General features: G+C 38.4%; 1 protein-coding gene across 5 annotated transcripts in view; it reads right to left on the bottom strand.

Moving 5' to 3' along the window:
* Rbfox1 (RNA-binding Fox protein 1) overlaps window positions 1-15,170 on the bottom strand; it is a 351,925-nt gene extending 336,755 nt beyond the window's left edge. For 3 of the 5 annotated variants that reach the window (XM_087351496.1, XM_087351500.1, XM_087351495.1), the window contains exon 1: window positions 14,990-15,170. The gene's annotated coding sequence lies outside the window, so the exon portion shown is untranslated. The remainder of the gene's footprint in view (window positions 1-14,989) is intronic. The other 2 variants (XM_087351507.1, XM_087351506.1) reach the window with 1 other exon arrangement.
* Window positions 15,171-15,271: the final 101 nt, after the last annotated feature.

Below are 15,271 nucleotides of genomic sequence, written 5' to 3'. Positions count from 1 at the left end.
TCACAAATACGTTACTTAATACATCCCGCCACGATCAGAAATCGTATTCCCCTTACGAATTTGCTGCAAAAATATCAAGCAGATATAAAGGATTCTGTCACCGTAACACCATCACTGCACGTGTTAAACTTTCAATTAGGAAGTTTCGCTCAAATAAAACTTAAAAACTTTTGCAAGAAACTGTTTCTGGAAGAATTGTGGATGACAGAATCTTGCCTTTTCCTTAACTACACTACACCCACAACTGTAAAAGAAGTCCCTGTCATAAACTTCACTCTCATTCTGGTAGCATTAAAAATAATAGTGAGATACTTTTATCGTTTCGTGGATCTTCAAACGCAACACTTTGTACGTGAAATTATGACAGAGAAAAGTATCATTAGCGAGCAGTTCTTCGTTTGTCTTACTTCTTAAAATAAACCATACAGAAATGACGTAACTGCTGTGACAATCTCATGAATTTCTACTCACGCTGAAAAAGGGGGAGTCGGACATCAGACGATGAAAAAAACTTTACAGACAAAAGGGGTGTAAACTTTGTACACAAACAAGAATTTAAAGCTCGTTTGATAAAGCACCATACGAAGCCGAATGTGAAAACCACTACGCCTATGATCCTACCAAACGTATCTTTTGCAAATGTCATTAAAACTATCACGTCCGTGTGCATGAAGAAGATATTTTGAGTTGGCGAGTAAAAATTAAAGAAAATTAGTCTGCTGTATCACATTCATAAGAAACAAATTTTCTTTCCGCCAATTCTAATTCTTCTGAATCCAAGAATTGGGCTTAATTTAGGCCAGATCGAAGTTAAAATCACATTTTTAAGCGATGCAACAACGATATTAGTTCGTTGCCGATTAAGCTTCACAAGAAGTTGGAAACAGTTCCGTTTTATGGATTACGCCATGTGGCCCGTTTCAATTTAAGATCTACTTCTGAAATTACAAATCACTTTAGATACACGCATACCTCGGAGATATTGCGTGTTCGGTTCCAGACCACCGCAATAAAGCGAGTCACACTAATGTTTTGGTTTCCCAGTGCATATAAAAGTTATATTTACACTATACTGTAGTCTATTAAGTGTGCAATAGAATTACCAAAATGTGACACAGAGACACGAAGTGAGCACATGCTGTTGGAAAAATGGCGCCGATAGACTTGCTCGATGCAGGGTTGCCACAATCCTTCAATTTATAAAAGACCGCAATATCTGCGAAGCGCAATAAAACGAGGTATGTCTGTATTTGGTAGGGCTACTTGTACGGGTGCCGACCACTGTCTTCAACAGACACTATTTTTATGGTTATCAAAACTATGACATTCATACATCACAGGTACTCCTAAGTTTCAGAGTACAGGAAACTAAAGTTAAGGCTACAAATTCCAGCAATTCCACGCACGATGGAACAGAATTTATTTAACGCGTAATAAGGGCACGCAAGTTACCAGCATCACACGTCATAAAAACTGACAGTTATAACAGTTTACTGTCGACTGCCTTACTACAACAGGCAAATGACTGTCCCTACATAGTAAACTGCATCAAACAGTAACAAGTTTACAGAATAAACAAATCCAAATGTGGTTATACACTTTATACACACATCCATAGCTCTAGGTTTCTTAGGTCCATTTAGTACAATTATACTAACAACCAACTACAAGAAGACCAATAAACTACGAGGCGTTACATACGAAAAGTTTTCTAACAGCTGTTTTCAAACACGATGAATAATCGATTTGCCACTGTTCAAACAAACCACCTCCAGAATACGATACAATGTATAATTTACCAGATTATGAACTTACAGGGTTTCACTCGAGGGTCATAAAACATCACGAAACTACGAAATCGCGTTTGTTACAAACTCAAGACCTGTAGTAACAAAAGGTTGGAAAAATTTTAATTTTTCTCACTACTGACCTCTATTTTTACATAGAAGTGGGCTATACCACACGCAGTTTAACTTTAAATTTCGGTCATTCAAAATCTTACAAAGATTTACAGCAACAGTGTTTACGTTTCTCAGTTGTAATAAGTATGTCAGCATGGTTTGAGGTTTTCACAGCGGTGAGTATGAAGATTTCTGTCTTCTGGGTTGTTGCGCTGTGTAGTATGGTCGATGTTTACCAACGCCCTGATGACGGAGGCAGTATGACCTCTGAAACGTTGGTAAACATCTATCATACTACACAGCGCAACAACCCAGAAGACAGAAATCTTCAAGTATGTCAGCCACTCCCTGCCCCCTATATACAAAAGAGCGAGATTGTGTGTGCACCTCTGGGTCATAAAAGGTACTTCCTCTTGGTACAGACATCGAAATATACTACAGGCAAGTCCAAATGTACACCAAGCGACTACACTCATTACAGCTGCCTGGAGCCAAACTTTTTTCAACTGCGTCAGAAAAATACAACTTTTACCATCCCTCGCCATTCTCTCCCAGATTTATCATGAATTTTTCATCTCCTGTGCAAATCTGTCTAAAGCCGATGTTACAGTAAAATCTGTTCTAATACGCGTTACAGGATGATGCATACGCTCGTGGTGGAGAAATTAACTTAAAATCTGAATTTATGCATTGTGAGTTTAATGTCTCTAAATCGTCACGTAAATGAGGAGACGTTTACATATCCTGACCACTAGCCGTGGCCCAAGATACTATGCACAGAATAAATAACGAATTGCTATCTCCAAATATTTTTCCACGTAAATATGATAACAGAGTTTCATCAATATCATCACAAAAGTCAGACATTGGACCCTACGTTTAGCCTCAAATCCGGGTTACGTCCCTACAACATGCAGCAGAAATAAGATAAACATGGCTTGTGTAAACAAGTAGACATCTTCGGAAGAGTCAACCTTCACCAAAATGAACCCGAAAGAGACGGAAAGTTAAGATGGGTAGCAGAAGAGTGGGGGCAAAGAGAATATTATGGGGGAGAAGTGAGAAACAATTTATATCTGGGATAGGGGGCAACATCTTATTGTCAGAAGGTTCCCAGGCAATGCCCGTCGGTCCTTCTTACAAGGCCAGTCAGAGTGGAAGAAGTGAAATCTTGATGAAGAATTACCCTGAATGAGTTTCCTGACTATAAATATCACTTCTATAGCAGTGAAAACGAAAGACCACATTCTGAACTACATGCCTACATGCTGGTGAACAGCTTTCCTGAGACTATTTTTTTTATTTAGTGTTCTGTCTGACGACAGGTCCATATGAACAGGATCCTTGCATCCTTTTCTCGGACTGGGACCTGTTCATATACGTTCTTGGCAGATGATCCAGAAGTGGTTTGTCATTGCCTTCTTCTGTGTGTGAATGGAGTAATTGTTGGGATGCCACGGAGAAACCGGGGAAGCCCCCGGAGGAAAACTCCGTGTTGCCTAGACCACGGATTATGTAACGGGTGCGTACAACACAAACGCAACGTACGCATTTATCAGCACACAAAACTGCTTTCAGAATAACGCGACACACGCCCTCTTACCTTATGAGACTTCAACGTCTCAAAGGCGCGACTACGAAATCGGTTGTGTTATCGGATGTTGCGTCGCAGAGACTGCCCGATGTTTCAGAGGTGCTTACTGCCTCCATCATCAGGGAAAATCCTGAAGATGACAGCGCAACAGCACAGAAGACAGTAATCTTTAAGCTTTCCGTACGTGTTACCATATGCACACATACAATCGTAGACAAATTTTAAATATAGATCGGGTAAGAATATCCTGTAACACTTCGCATTCATGCTGCAGAGAAAGTGCGGAAAAGTACGCCTATTGGGTGCTAAAGATTCAAGAAATGACGGCCTAGTTACAGAAGTATGGCCAACTTAGGCAAATTCCCAGCCAAACTCAGTGTTTTACTGCAGAAATATTTATGCATGCACAAATTCGAATGTGGTATAACGAGAAAAAACTCATATGTGTATCTGTTGTTTGGAACGTAGAGAATAAAGATAGTGTAATTGCGTCATATTGTGAATATTCTAACAATTATTTATTTTAATCCGTCTTATCACAATATTTAAAATTTCTTATAATTAAGATAATAAAATATCATTGATGTTCCATATCGATTGATCGATTTACATTTTGGAACATCTTTTACATGTTCCAAAATGTAAATCGATCAATCGATATGGAACATCAATGATATTTTATTATCTTAATTATAAGAAAGTTTAAATATTGTGATAAGACGGATTAAAATAAATAATTGGTAGAGAATAAAGTAAATTTGAAACAAAATACACTAACTGAATGCTTAACACGAAATATAAAAACATAAATGTCTAGTTTTTTTACGTTTTGTGTTAAGGCAGTGCCATTATTAAAAACGTTCCTTCTGCCCACTTTATACTCACAATTACTTTTAACTGCAGTATATTTTGAAATCTGTACTAGAAACATATTAATGAGTTATATGAAACGTAACGCCATCCCGTTCCCACTGTTGGAACAATTACTGCAATTTAACAAAAATTCAAAACAGATCCCAGCTATCAGTACGCCTGCGCAATACAATCCCACACAAAACCTTACGCATGTAGGGTTTTTTTTCCACCGAAACTCAATTCCGCGTCTCCAATATCAGTAACAAAATACGATTTATCGTTTACGGTGCCATACAAACACCGATAACGCACAAATTCTCCTACTGGTTAGAAAAAAATGCCTGATAGGTAAAACTAAATATTTTGAACACGACACGAAATGAAAATCAGCAAAAAAAAAATATTCTGTAACTAGTTTACATCCTGCTCAACACAGGACAGTCCTTAAGAAGCCAATCGTCTATCAACTGGTCAAGATATTCCCCGTCTTTTATGTAATCCGAATGGTTATTTCCGTTTCCACAACAGACCGCCACTGGCCCCTATCCTCAGCCAGATTAATCTAAATCAAAACTTGCCATTCTAATTCTCTAAGATCCATTTAAATGTAACCTCCCACCAACACCCAGGTATCATTAATGATCCTTCAAAAACGTGTCTACCTTCATTTTATCATGACCGTTTCCGACACCGCCCTAAGAAAAGAGCTGCTAAGAGACTTGGGACCATAACAAATATTGTACACAGTGCAGGCATGTTTTCGCTCGTTAAGAACACACGAGGCAGTACATTAAAGAGACGTATTCATCAACAGGCCACATCCATCCGTGCTGTTAGACCGCCATTAGTATATCACAGCGCAAACTTGTTTACCTTCCGACCAAAACAAAAGCAGTCCTGTCTCCGTAAACACAATGATGGCCACTGAAAAGTTCCTGCAAGACACGGTATAATTCATGTTCTTTCGTGGCAATGCAAGGGTCTTTTGTTACCAAACCAATACCGGGACACAGACTGTACTTCGCGTCAATCACTTTTTCCTCACTTCGATTCGACTGTTTTTATTTCTACATGAAACTGCCATCAATAAAAATGGATTTACGGATAAGATACTCTTGACTCAGGCTTGAGTGAACTTGAATGTGCAGCCTGAAGGAAAGCAACGTGACCAATATTCCTGTCAAAAAATATATAAATTTTCCAATATTGACCTGTTCTTCAGATTCCCTGAGGGCCACAAAACATTTTCGTGATTCTACAGTCGTACTGTATTTAGGAGTCGTTTCCATTTAACACTAGCCAAGCCTGCTGATCAGAAAAAGAAACAGGGGTACAAATAATAATTTGCGGATAACAGTGGGAATTCAAACACAGAATCTAGAAAACTTGATTCACACCACCATGTGCTCGAAGGCGCATGCCCATTAGTCTACACAGAGCAAATCATTTAGGCACATCGGGAAATTCCAAGCGTACTCCAGGACTCCTGATAACCACAGACGATCTGTAGCTGAAACTCCTGATAACATGGACTGTTAGTCAATGACAATCGATCGTTTCAACTTCTAGGTCCTAAAAGTAATGTTTAATTCCAAGCTTGTATAAACATTCACTGTTCAAGTCTCCTTAAATCACCTTATAAAACTGCCATATCTCTCCTCATTCACAATTAATAATACCTGATTTGACGACACATACCCTCAATAGATGAAACGGGTTAATAAGTAGTCTTAAACAATAACAGAAACTACTTCCATAAATTTATTTCCCTCTAATTATCTCGTCCTGAAGGTTCACAGATGTCATAATTCCTTCAGCAAACAAAAATAACACAGAATATTAAAAAGAATGCATTCTATTACAAGGCTCACACGTCTTGAAAAAGCCTAGTTATGGATGTGACAGAAGCAATGTTCACTCCAAGTCGGTTACTTTGTTATGGGGTCAACAAAAATGCACTGGCTGTTTCATACCATCAATAAATTAAACGTTTCAAACCAGAACTTACTCTAAATATCCGCAGTGTCACATTCTCAACGTCAGACATTTTGGTTATATATCGGCGTTACTCGCTCGACAAGAATTCTCGTTCGTGAGAACGAGATTCTCAGCTGGAAAGTGAGCCCGACATCAGAATAGGAAAGACTCTCTCTGGCGGTAAAACGAGAAACCTAACATAATCTCCCGCTCCGTGTGACTGAAGTGACGAGCAGAAGCCAATATCAGGCCCATCCATGTAAACAGCGCATGAAGACAAAGCAGCTTTCTAATAAAGTAAAAACTAAGCCGAATAAAGTTAAGAGAGAATGTTGGATGATCGTTACGCGAATATTTGTGTAATTGTAAACTGTGGATGACTTTGATTTCTCCACGAGCTGTAACGTTGGCTGCACTGCACTGAATCATGACAGGACGCCCCCTGAGATACGCTTGTTACTACTAAAACTGAAATGTAAATGTGTGTTTCGTGTTACAAACTGTTTTCATGTGTTCAAAATCATTAAAACTTACAACTTAACTAAACCAATTTCATTAACATTCAGACGGAAGCCATATCTGAATCACGCGCAGACTGACCTGTCCACAGACGTGTACGAAGTAAACCGCCATGTAGGATGACTTCCTGGCAGTTTCCCCAGAGAGACTGAGGAAAAACAAGACTTGGACAGCAGATTGTCCCATCGTAACCTAAACTGGGGACAACGTTCTGACAGTTGGGATTTTTCTTTAATCTGGCATCGGTATTCTAAAAAAGAATCTGTAATTTACTGAAGTGTGATTATATTCAAGTGGCGGCCACGTATAAACAAACCACGTTAAGTACACACTCGATAAAATCAACATTTCTGATAACTGATAAGCTACAGTCAACACTGATCATATTGAATTATAGGTTTGTGAACTTTAGCAATCAAACGCGATGCTACTCTAAATTCAAGCACCGTGAAGATACAAGACTAAGTAACACTGCGTTAGATAACAGAAAAAATTGGAAGTGAAATAATTCCTGCGATAATCCACTTCCATTTTTTGAATCAACATTCTTTACCATTCGTTGCAGAGATTGTCTGCGCTTGTACTGAACTAATACAATGTTAACTCCGCACAGAGAACACGTGCAGTTGAAACTCAAAGTTCTCACGGTCTGTTACAGGGTTTAAATGACATAGAATCCCTTTTGATCCCGGCAGACATGAACTTGTAAGCAATCTCTCCAGTTACCATTTGTCTGCCCCACATAACTTTCAACTCAACTGTTCACACGAAATGGTTCAAAATGTTACCTTAAATAGGATACTGCTCTCAAATACGGTTTATAAAATTTCATAACATCTCCTAAAACAAATGGTAAGGTAGACACAGAGCCCATTTGTGAAGTTTCTTCGTAAGAACAACGTTGAACATCCAAAACGCAAAAACATATACGACTTACAGTCAAATGTTTGCTGGACAACAGCTAAACAAAAGCAAGAATGACATCGATCCATTATAACTCCATGGAAAAGGATCCTTTAGAAGCTGATAGCTGCTCAGTTCGTCAAGAAATTCACCTCATTTTATAGAATTAGAAGATTGTTAGTCTTCACAACAGGCCACGAGCGGTCAGCAGCGTAAACCAGAAAACTCTAGTCTACATCCTGACACCCTATTTATTTACGTCATATTAATAATGTTTTCTCATCCAGACCCAGGTCCCACGTGTTGACTCTTCCCTTCAGGTTTTCCAACAAAAATAAACACAGGTCTCATCTCTCTCGAGTGCTACATGCCCCGCCCAGCACATCCTTGTGATCAAAATCCATGAATCAGTCACTTCTTCTTGAGAAGCTTAGACGTCAAAAAACAGTAACAAAATTCCGCCCCTTTCATAGATCCAGAAAGTCCACTGCCATGTTCACAAAAGCCAGACACTAAACCCCATCATGAGCCAGTCGAATCCAATCCAAGTCTTCATATACTGTTTGTAGAATACTTTTAGGATCAGTGGTAATATTATACTCTCATTTATGTCTTGGTCTCGCAAGTGGACTCTTTCCTTCAATCGACTGTGTCCTAAGCTGTGATATACGAAGTCTAATTTAAATTATTTTTTTGCACAGGTCCTAATGAATATGGAGTTAGCATATTTCACAGACGACAGTAACATGCACTACATTTAATGACTAGAAGTTTTGATGACGTTAGTACAACGTTGTTTTCCTCAGGCAGCCATAGTATTAATCGGGGCCTAATATTTCACATTTCTTTTTGATTCACTCTAATCAGTCTCTATGAGAAATGTCATAACACAAGTCTCAATTACGAAACAAACATAAAAAAACTGATTGTGTGTGGTTTGTAGGATTTTTGAAATTTATGCCACAATCTTTCTTATAAAAATATGGAATGGAAGTAAATACATTCTCATATTGACTTGATAAGTCAGCATCGAAACAATTATTACGCTCAGGTATAGTCGGTGCAGTAGTTTTTGGCCGGTGAAGCTAGTGGAGCTGGCAGACGGGCCTACTCTGTGTACCTGAGGTGGCACGGTCAGCGTATTTCTTTTGTTTGGGCGTTCAGTCCGATAAGTTCCTTGGTGCAGTCAGCATTATACTATCGCACAAGAGACTCGCTCCTAGCCTTCCCCTTGAAAATTCCACCGGCCAAAAACTACTGCGCCGACTATACCTTTAAGACACTGAATGGCTAAAATCTGTCTTAATTTCAAACAATTATGTATCTAAAATAAGCAGTGATTTTCTGTTTCAGTCAAACTCAATAAACAGGATGTACTTGGGCTAAACATCAACTCGGAATACGAAACGAAAAGTTCCCACATGAATTCACGTGTTCATTTTATACTGTCCTAAACCTTCAACACAATAAATCACAAATCAGTAGACAAAGAGAGACGGAACGTGTACATAAGTGATGGCCAGCAAAATCTTACCACTTTTTCACAAAAACTATCTTCATGTTATTGATGAAAAGTCCCTTCAACAAACGTTTTGAATTTCCGTTTCACTTTAATCCACCTGTTAGCTTTCCGCTGTGCACTTTTCATTTATCAACTTCACTCAGTTTACAAAGTATTTCGCTTACAAACCAAGAACGGGATTAATGTTTTTGTTTGTAGTTCTGAGTGTTATCTACGAAGTCAAGCAATTTACAGACAGAAGTCATATTTTTACTTGTGAATAAAAGAAACTACGTACTTCTGTTGAGTTGATGTTTTCCGTAGCAAACATCGCACTATAAACAAATTCCATGCTCTGGAACAAAATACCTTATTGGAAATACGTTACAAGTTAGGAAATGCACGCACGGCGTAAGAAATCTGACGCGTTAGCCAGAATTTTACCTTCGAGAACAGTGTCAATGATGTATACATGATTTGTGAAGAATATTTAAAAGACTAATGGAAATGGTTAAACACGCGGTAACACTACGCCTACATACGTAGCCTGGAATTCTGGCACGTAAATTCAATAACAAATACACAATTTACTACAATTACTACACGATATTTGTAAACCAGAATGAAAATCACTGGTTATGTTCTGTTAATCGGGAAATCTGTCTAAAATACACTGCATGTAACGCGTGGTCGACAGTGTCCATGTGTTTCCAACAAAAACATTTTAATTACGACAGCCCCGGCCTTGTTCAAACCCACTCGTTTGTCGTTCGCTCCAAAATGAAAGCAGTCTATCGAAATTTGTAAAACAGAAAAAACACACGCGTTCGGTTTTGTTGTGTATTATTTATTATTATTTATTTAGTGTTCTGTCTGACGACAGGTCCATATGAACAGGATCCTTCCATCCTCTTCTCGGACTGGGACCTGTTCATATACGTTCTTGGCAGATGATCCAGAAGTGGTTTGCCATTGCCTTCTTCTGTGTGTGAATGGAGTAATTGTTGGGATGCCACGGAGAAACCGAGAAAGCCCCCGGAGGAAAACTCCGTGTTGCCTAGACCACGGCCTTGCCCAACACAAGTTATAAATTCGGGCACCGCCGGGAATCGAGCCCGAGACCCCAGGATTACAAGGCCAGCGTTCTAACCGCTAGACCACCGTGGCTTTTGTTGTGTATACCGACTATTAATTCAATTTTCATTATCTTGAAGAAGATGAACGTCGTATAAACTAAAATCGACGCAGGTACAATATATATCTGAATTACAATTCACGTCACAAAGTTTTGAATGTGATCTGTGAAATGATACCCACTCGTAATATAATAGCCAGTATCCTTGACGCTTGGCTGTATAAGCGCCCGAATCATGCGATGCGGAAAAATTTTAAATTAAGTTCCGACTACGGTGGGGCCTATGGTAAAATCTGACAGAATCTTCGTTTGACGGGAACCTTGAGTAAGGGATCGGTTCTTCGTTGGTGTGGTTGGCAAGAATCTGGTTTCTTTCAACAACCGAATGCAATGCTGGCGCAATGGAAGCAGAGTTTTCTCTTAAGACGACGCTACAGTAAAGTGTTCAACACACAAAAAAATTCTCTGCCGCCATTCGAGCATCTACTTACCATAAAACGTACATTCACAGTGACGACAAGACTAGAGATAAATAAACGCCCATATAAAAAGAAAACGAAGCTAATGAAAGGGCATAGATCAACCAAGCGTTAGTCAAGAAGCCAGGAGAAATATTAACGAGTCTCAAGGAAGCGCATGTACGCCATCATTAAACAGCAGTCGTCACTTGAAACAGCGGAGCGTAGAGCACGAGATAGTCATTTCCATATAATGACGATGTTGCTATAAAGCGATAAAGTAGTTCTCTCCCTGTGACGCAAAAAAAAAAGTGTCTTTCCGCCCAAAACGATCCTCCAGCGTAATGGTAACACGACATAAAATCTTTGTTTTCGCTTTTCCGCGGCGACTCAAAAATATTCTTCTGGGCATCTCACAAAGTCTGTGTAAAAGCGTAATTTTCAGCAAAGAATAATTTCGTTCTCTTACAACTACGTTGATGTCTCACTGACTGTAATGATCGTCATGTATTTGTGTGTTAACACGTGAAAGAAAAGTTTTAAACATAAAATCAGCAAAATATAAACAAAAAATTGTTACTGTTTGTGAGAAAAGTTGAACAAAAGCAATGTAGGGCAGTGGATTCATATTTTGGTAATGTTCTGTGTATTATAAACAGTTTATCAAACAAAAGCTGGTATAATTAGGGAAAGAATGCAAACCTGCCTGAACTTCTAGCAATTATCCCTACTCTGGTGTCGAAGAAGATGCCTACCTTCCAGGCAAACATACAACACGAGATAAAAATTGTATTTACGACTCATCAAATTCGGTAAATTTTCGAAACGAAACTTCTTTGCGCGTAGAAATAAATTCTGGAACAACGCTGATGAGAAATGGTAACAACAATGAAATATTACATTTAATGACCATTTCGTATTAATTTTCAAAGCATGGCACTAGCGGCGATGGAACAATATATACACAAAAATACGTGGTTACAGGCCGGTATCTCGTAAACACGATAATATACCTTCGGGTTCCATAAAAATGGGCGATTAATAGATAGAAACGTTGGATTCACAGTCAGCGAAGGTAATATAACGACATTTGTCAGGAGGCACTGAGGAACACCACGAAAAACCTTTCAGGATAACCGGTCTCTGGGCTGAGATTTGAACCCGGGACCTCCCGAGTACGAAGCAAGGGTGCTAATCACGACGTTCGGTAATATGATGCTGAGGATTTAGTACAGCGAGTGAGTTATGAGCGTCAGTAGTGATTGTTATAACACACAACGTAAAATGTATGAAAATAACCTCAAAAGTTATTAAGTTCAACGTTAATGCTGGATTTTGTATGGTGAAGAGAACATTACGTAAGGTCAAAGTAGCTTTTTAATGTCGTCAGAATTGAACAAAGAACAAGTGAAAATAATTTGATATTTACGTCTGAACAAATACATCTGACCCACACTTTGGCACTGAGCTGAAAGTTAAGAACCTTTCGCACCTGTCACAGTTCTCAACTCATACTTTTTCTTTCTGGTATACAAAAAGAGTTAAAAAATCCGGATGTCAGACGTCATTATACAACTCGTGTTCAGGTAGAGTGAACACAAGGACGCAGCTGATGCTCAAGGAATGGTGGTCTGGAACGGGTTTTGGAACCTCTGGAACAAGAGGCAAATTCCAGATAACTGCATTTGGAAAATATACACATTAACCTACAACCACACATATATTAATTAAGCCACTTATACAGGGTGGGTGGGAAGTAAGTAGGCATTAAATAATCGCTATACATTGGAAATATAGAGGTTATAACCATTTCTCAATGCCTACTTACTTCCCACCCACCCTGTACATTCCTTACGTAAAAATTGCAGACCCACAATTCAATGTTAATGTTATACAGAAGATTGAAAATTCACATAACCCATGTTAAAATATTTTCTAAACTTAGTTCTCTCAGAGAAATCATTATTTTAAATTCATATAAATTAATTATTAAATTACTTAAAGCACAGATAAAAATTTTCGTCTCAAAACAACTATTTTCACTATTACAAACGAAACGGAACCAGTCACATGTTTCTAATACAACTTCTAAGATCCTATCAATGTAATACTTAATAAGTAGTCGTCAAAACATGTCGATAAAAAATACGCCATGGAGAAAAATTATAATGTAATCGGTGATTACACAATGGGATCTTTGAACACATAAGATGGATTTATTTCACGCAACTGATTATTTCCTGGATTAATGTAAGCAGCTTCACAATTCACAGTTCTGGGTTATCTTGATATAAATGTTCCCTTCTACGTCACAATACTATTCTTCCGGTTTCCTGTCGGCGCCCGCTCACTCCTACCATGTCCGCAAACGCTTAAAAATTAACTGTCAACTTCACATTCATTTTATAACTCCTTACTCGCTGTCTCCCTCGTTATTGGGCTGACTTTATAAAAAAAACTTCAGCAGAGTAAATTCCAGAATACGTCACAAGCGGTCACTATATTTTCCCAGTACTCTCCATTCCTCCACCTTCAGCCATTGCCTTAAGTTATTTGGGGGGAGGGGTGTTTATGACGTAATTCGGACATTGCTAGAAGCTTCCAACACTGTGAGGTGACGTAATACAGGCCCGACTGGCAAGGCGGACTCGCGGCAATATTAGGCAGCAGATACATAAGATTCCGCTTAATTGGGCTAAAGTGTTCTAGTCCCGATGTGTCCCAATTAACGGGAATCCACTAAATATTTGACTTTTAATAATAATAATAATAATAAAAGCGAGTAATTTTCAAAATCTCTCCACAATGAATTTGATCTTAAAAGCGATGAAGGAACATTAAACTTGAAACATTACAAAAAAGAACTACTCCAGAAATAAATCTCAATTCAAGTCCTGGTAACTATACTTATAATAGTTCCTGTGTCCATAACAGATTTAAATAATGACTAACTTACAAAATATAAATGTATAAAAATAGGCCCACACAATCTTGTTTAATACGTTCAATAACATTTCTGCGAAACAAACTACCAACCAAGAACAGGTTCTGCTCAGTGTCACAAAAGTTTGTAATTTAACTTGTAATAATACGTGAGAAACTATAAAGGAGTAAAACATATTAGGTGTTTAAATAAGGCCATGAGTAACAAACTTACACCAACACCCTGTATCTTAATTTCACTGTCTAATAAAATTATAAGAAGTATCTCACAGCAATAGATTTCAGATTCAAGCTACACAGTTACTTCGCATTAAAGAATAACGTGTAACAATGTCAGAAGATTCAAATTTAAAATGAGTTGTGCAGGTGGTACAAAACTTGAAGATTTGGCAGTCTGCCTAGAGTGACTGTATGTAAACAAAACAAGTGGCAAAAGAGAGTGTGACAACGTGCTTAGATTTTCGTTTGTCCCAGCACATACTGGGGCCCTACTCTCTTACGCGTGTTGCTAATACATGTTCAACGTCAAGTTCAGTGCGAACAAATGAACAATGACAAAAGCCATGGCACGCAAACTGCCTAACACTGTAACCACTTGTACATCGGAAATGTTGTAATTATTTTGTAAGGAATGATTACACATTCCAACACACTCCTTGATTATTACAAAATTAAAACGAACAAGAAAACTTTACCCTAAATCTCCAAAACGATATGAGAAAACAATACAAATAAACAATTACCGACATTTATAAACTGTTGAAAACCTGGCATTTTTCTTCTTAATACGTTCCGATCTGAAATTATCAATGACATCTGCGATGACAAAAGCTACCAAGTGAAAAATGCCACAAAACCACTTAACTACGCCACGAACGTTGCATTATAGAAAGCAAATTTAATGTCCAATTCCAACCACACATATATACCACCTTCATTGTTTACTTTGACGCAAGCACAATACCCACTTACAAGCTACATAACAGCACAATGAGTTTAACACGGTTCATAAAACGAATTTCTTTTAAAACCATTTCATCACATAAGACAATACTGAAACATCTACTCCGACTGCCAACCACTCATCACCCATTCCAATGTACGCAACTGATTAGTAGACGGAAAACATAACCATGCATGGTGCAGGCAGAATATCAAATATTTCGTAAAACAGAAGATAATTAAATGAAACTCTTAACGTACCTTGATATGGAGTACCGTATAAATGCTGCCAATCACCAACTGCTGATTAACACTAATAAATTCCACAACCACAGCGTAATAAACAAACAATAATGAAATAACCGGACAATCTTCGAAGACCACACAATACGTCAGCGTCTGTTTGTGGCCTTGCACAAGTCTGCCCGCCTGTGAGGTGTCGCCCGGACGAACGCACGCGGGGAGATAGCCTCGCAAAGGGATGCACATAATATTACACGATCAATAACTCACGAGGTTTTCAGAACACGTCCAAGAAAATAG

Source organism: Zootermopsis nevadensis, unplaced genomic scaffold (genome assembly GCF_977971745.1).
Source record: "Zootermopsis nevadensis isolate Lab colony 2312 unplaced genomic scaffold, Znev_1.0 Znev_ptg000019l, whole genome shotgun sequence".
In the NCBI taxonomy this organism is placed as follows: domain Eukaryota; kingdom Metazoa; phylum Arthropoda; class Insecta; order Blattodea; family Termopsidae; genus Zootermopsis; species Zootermopsis nevadensis.
The sequence above is the reverse complement of the archived record's forward strand: the minus strand, read 5'-3'. Positions and strand labels throughout refer to the sequence as shown.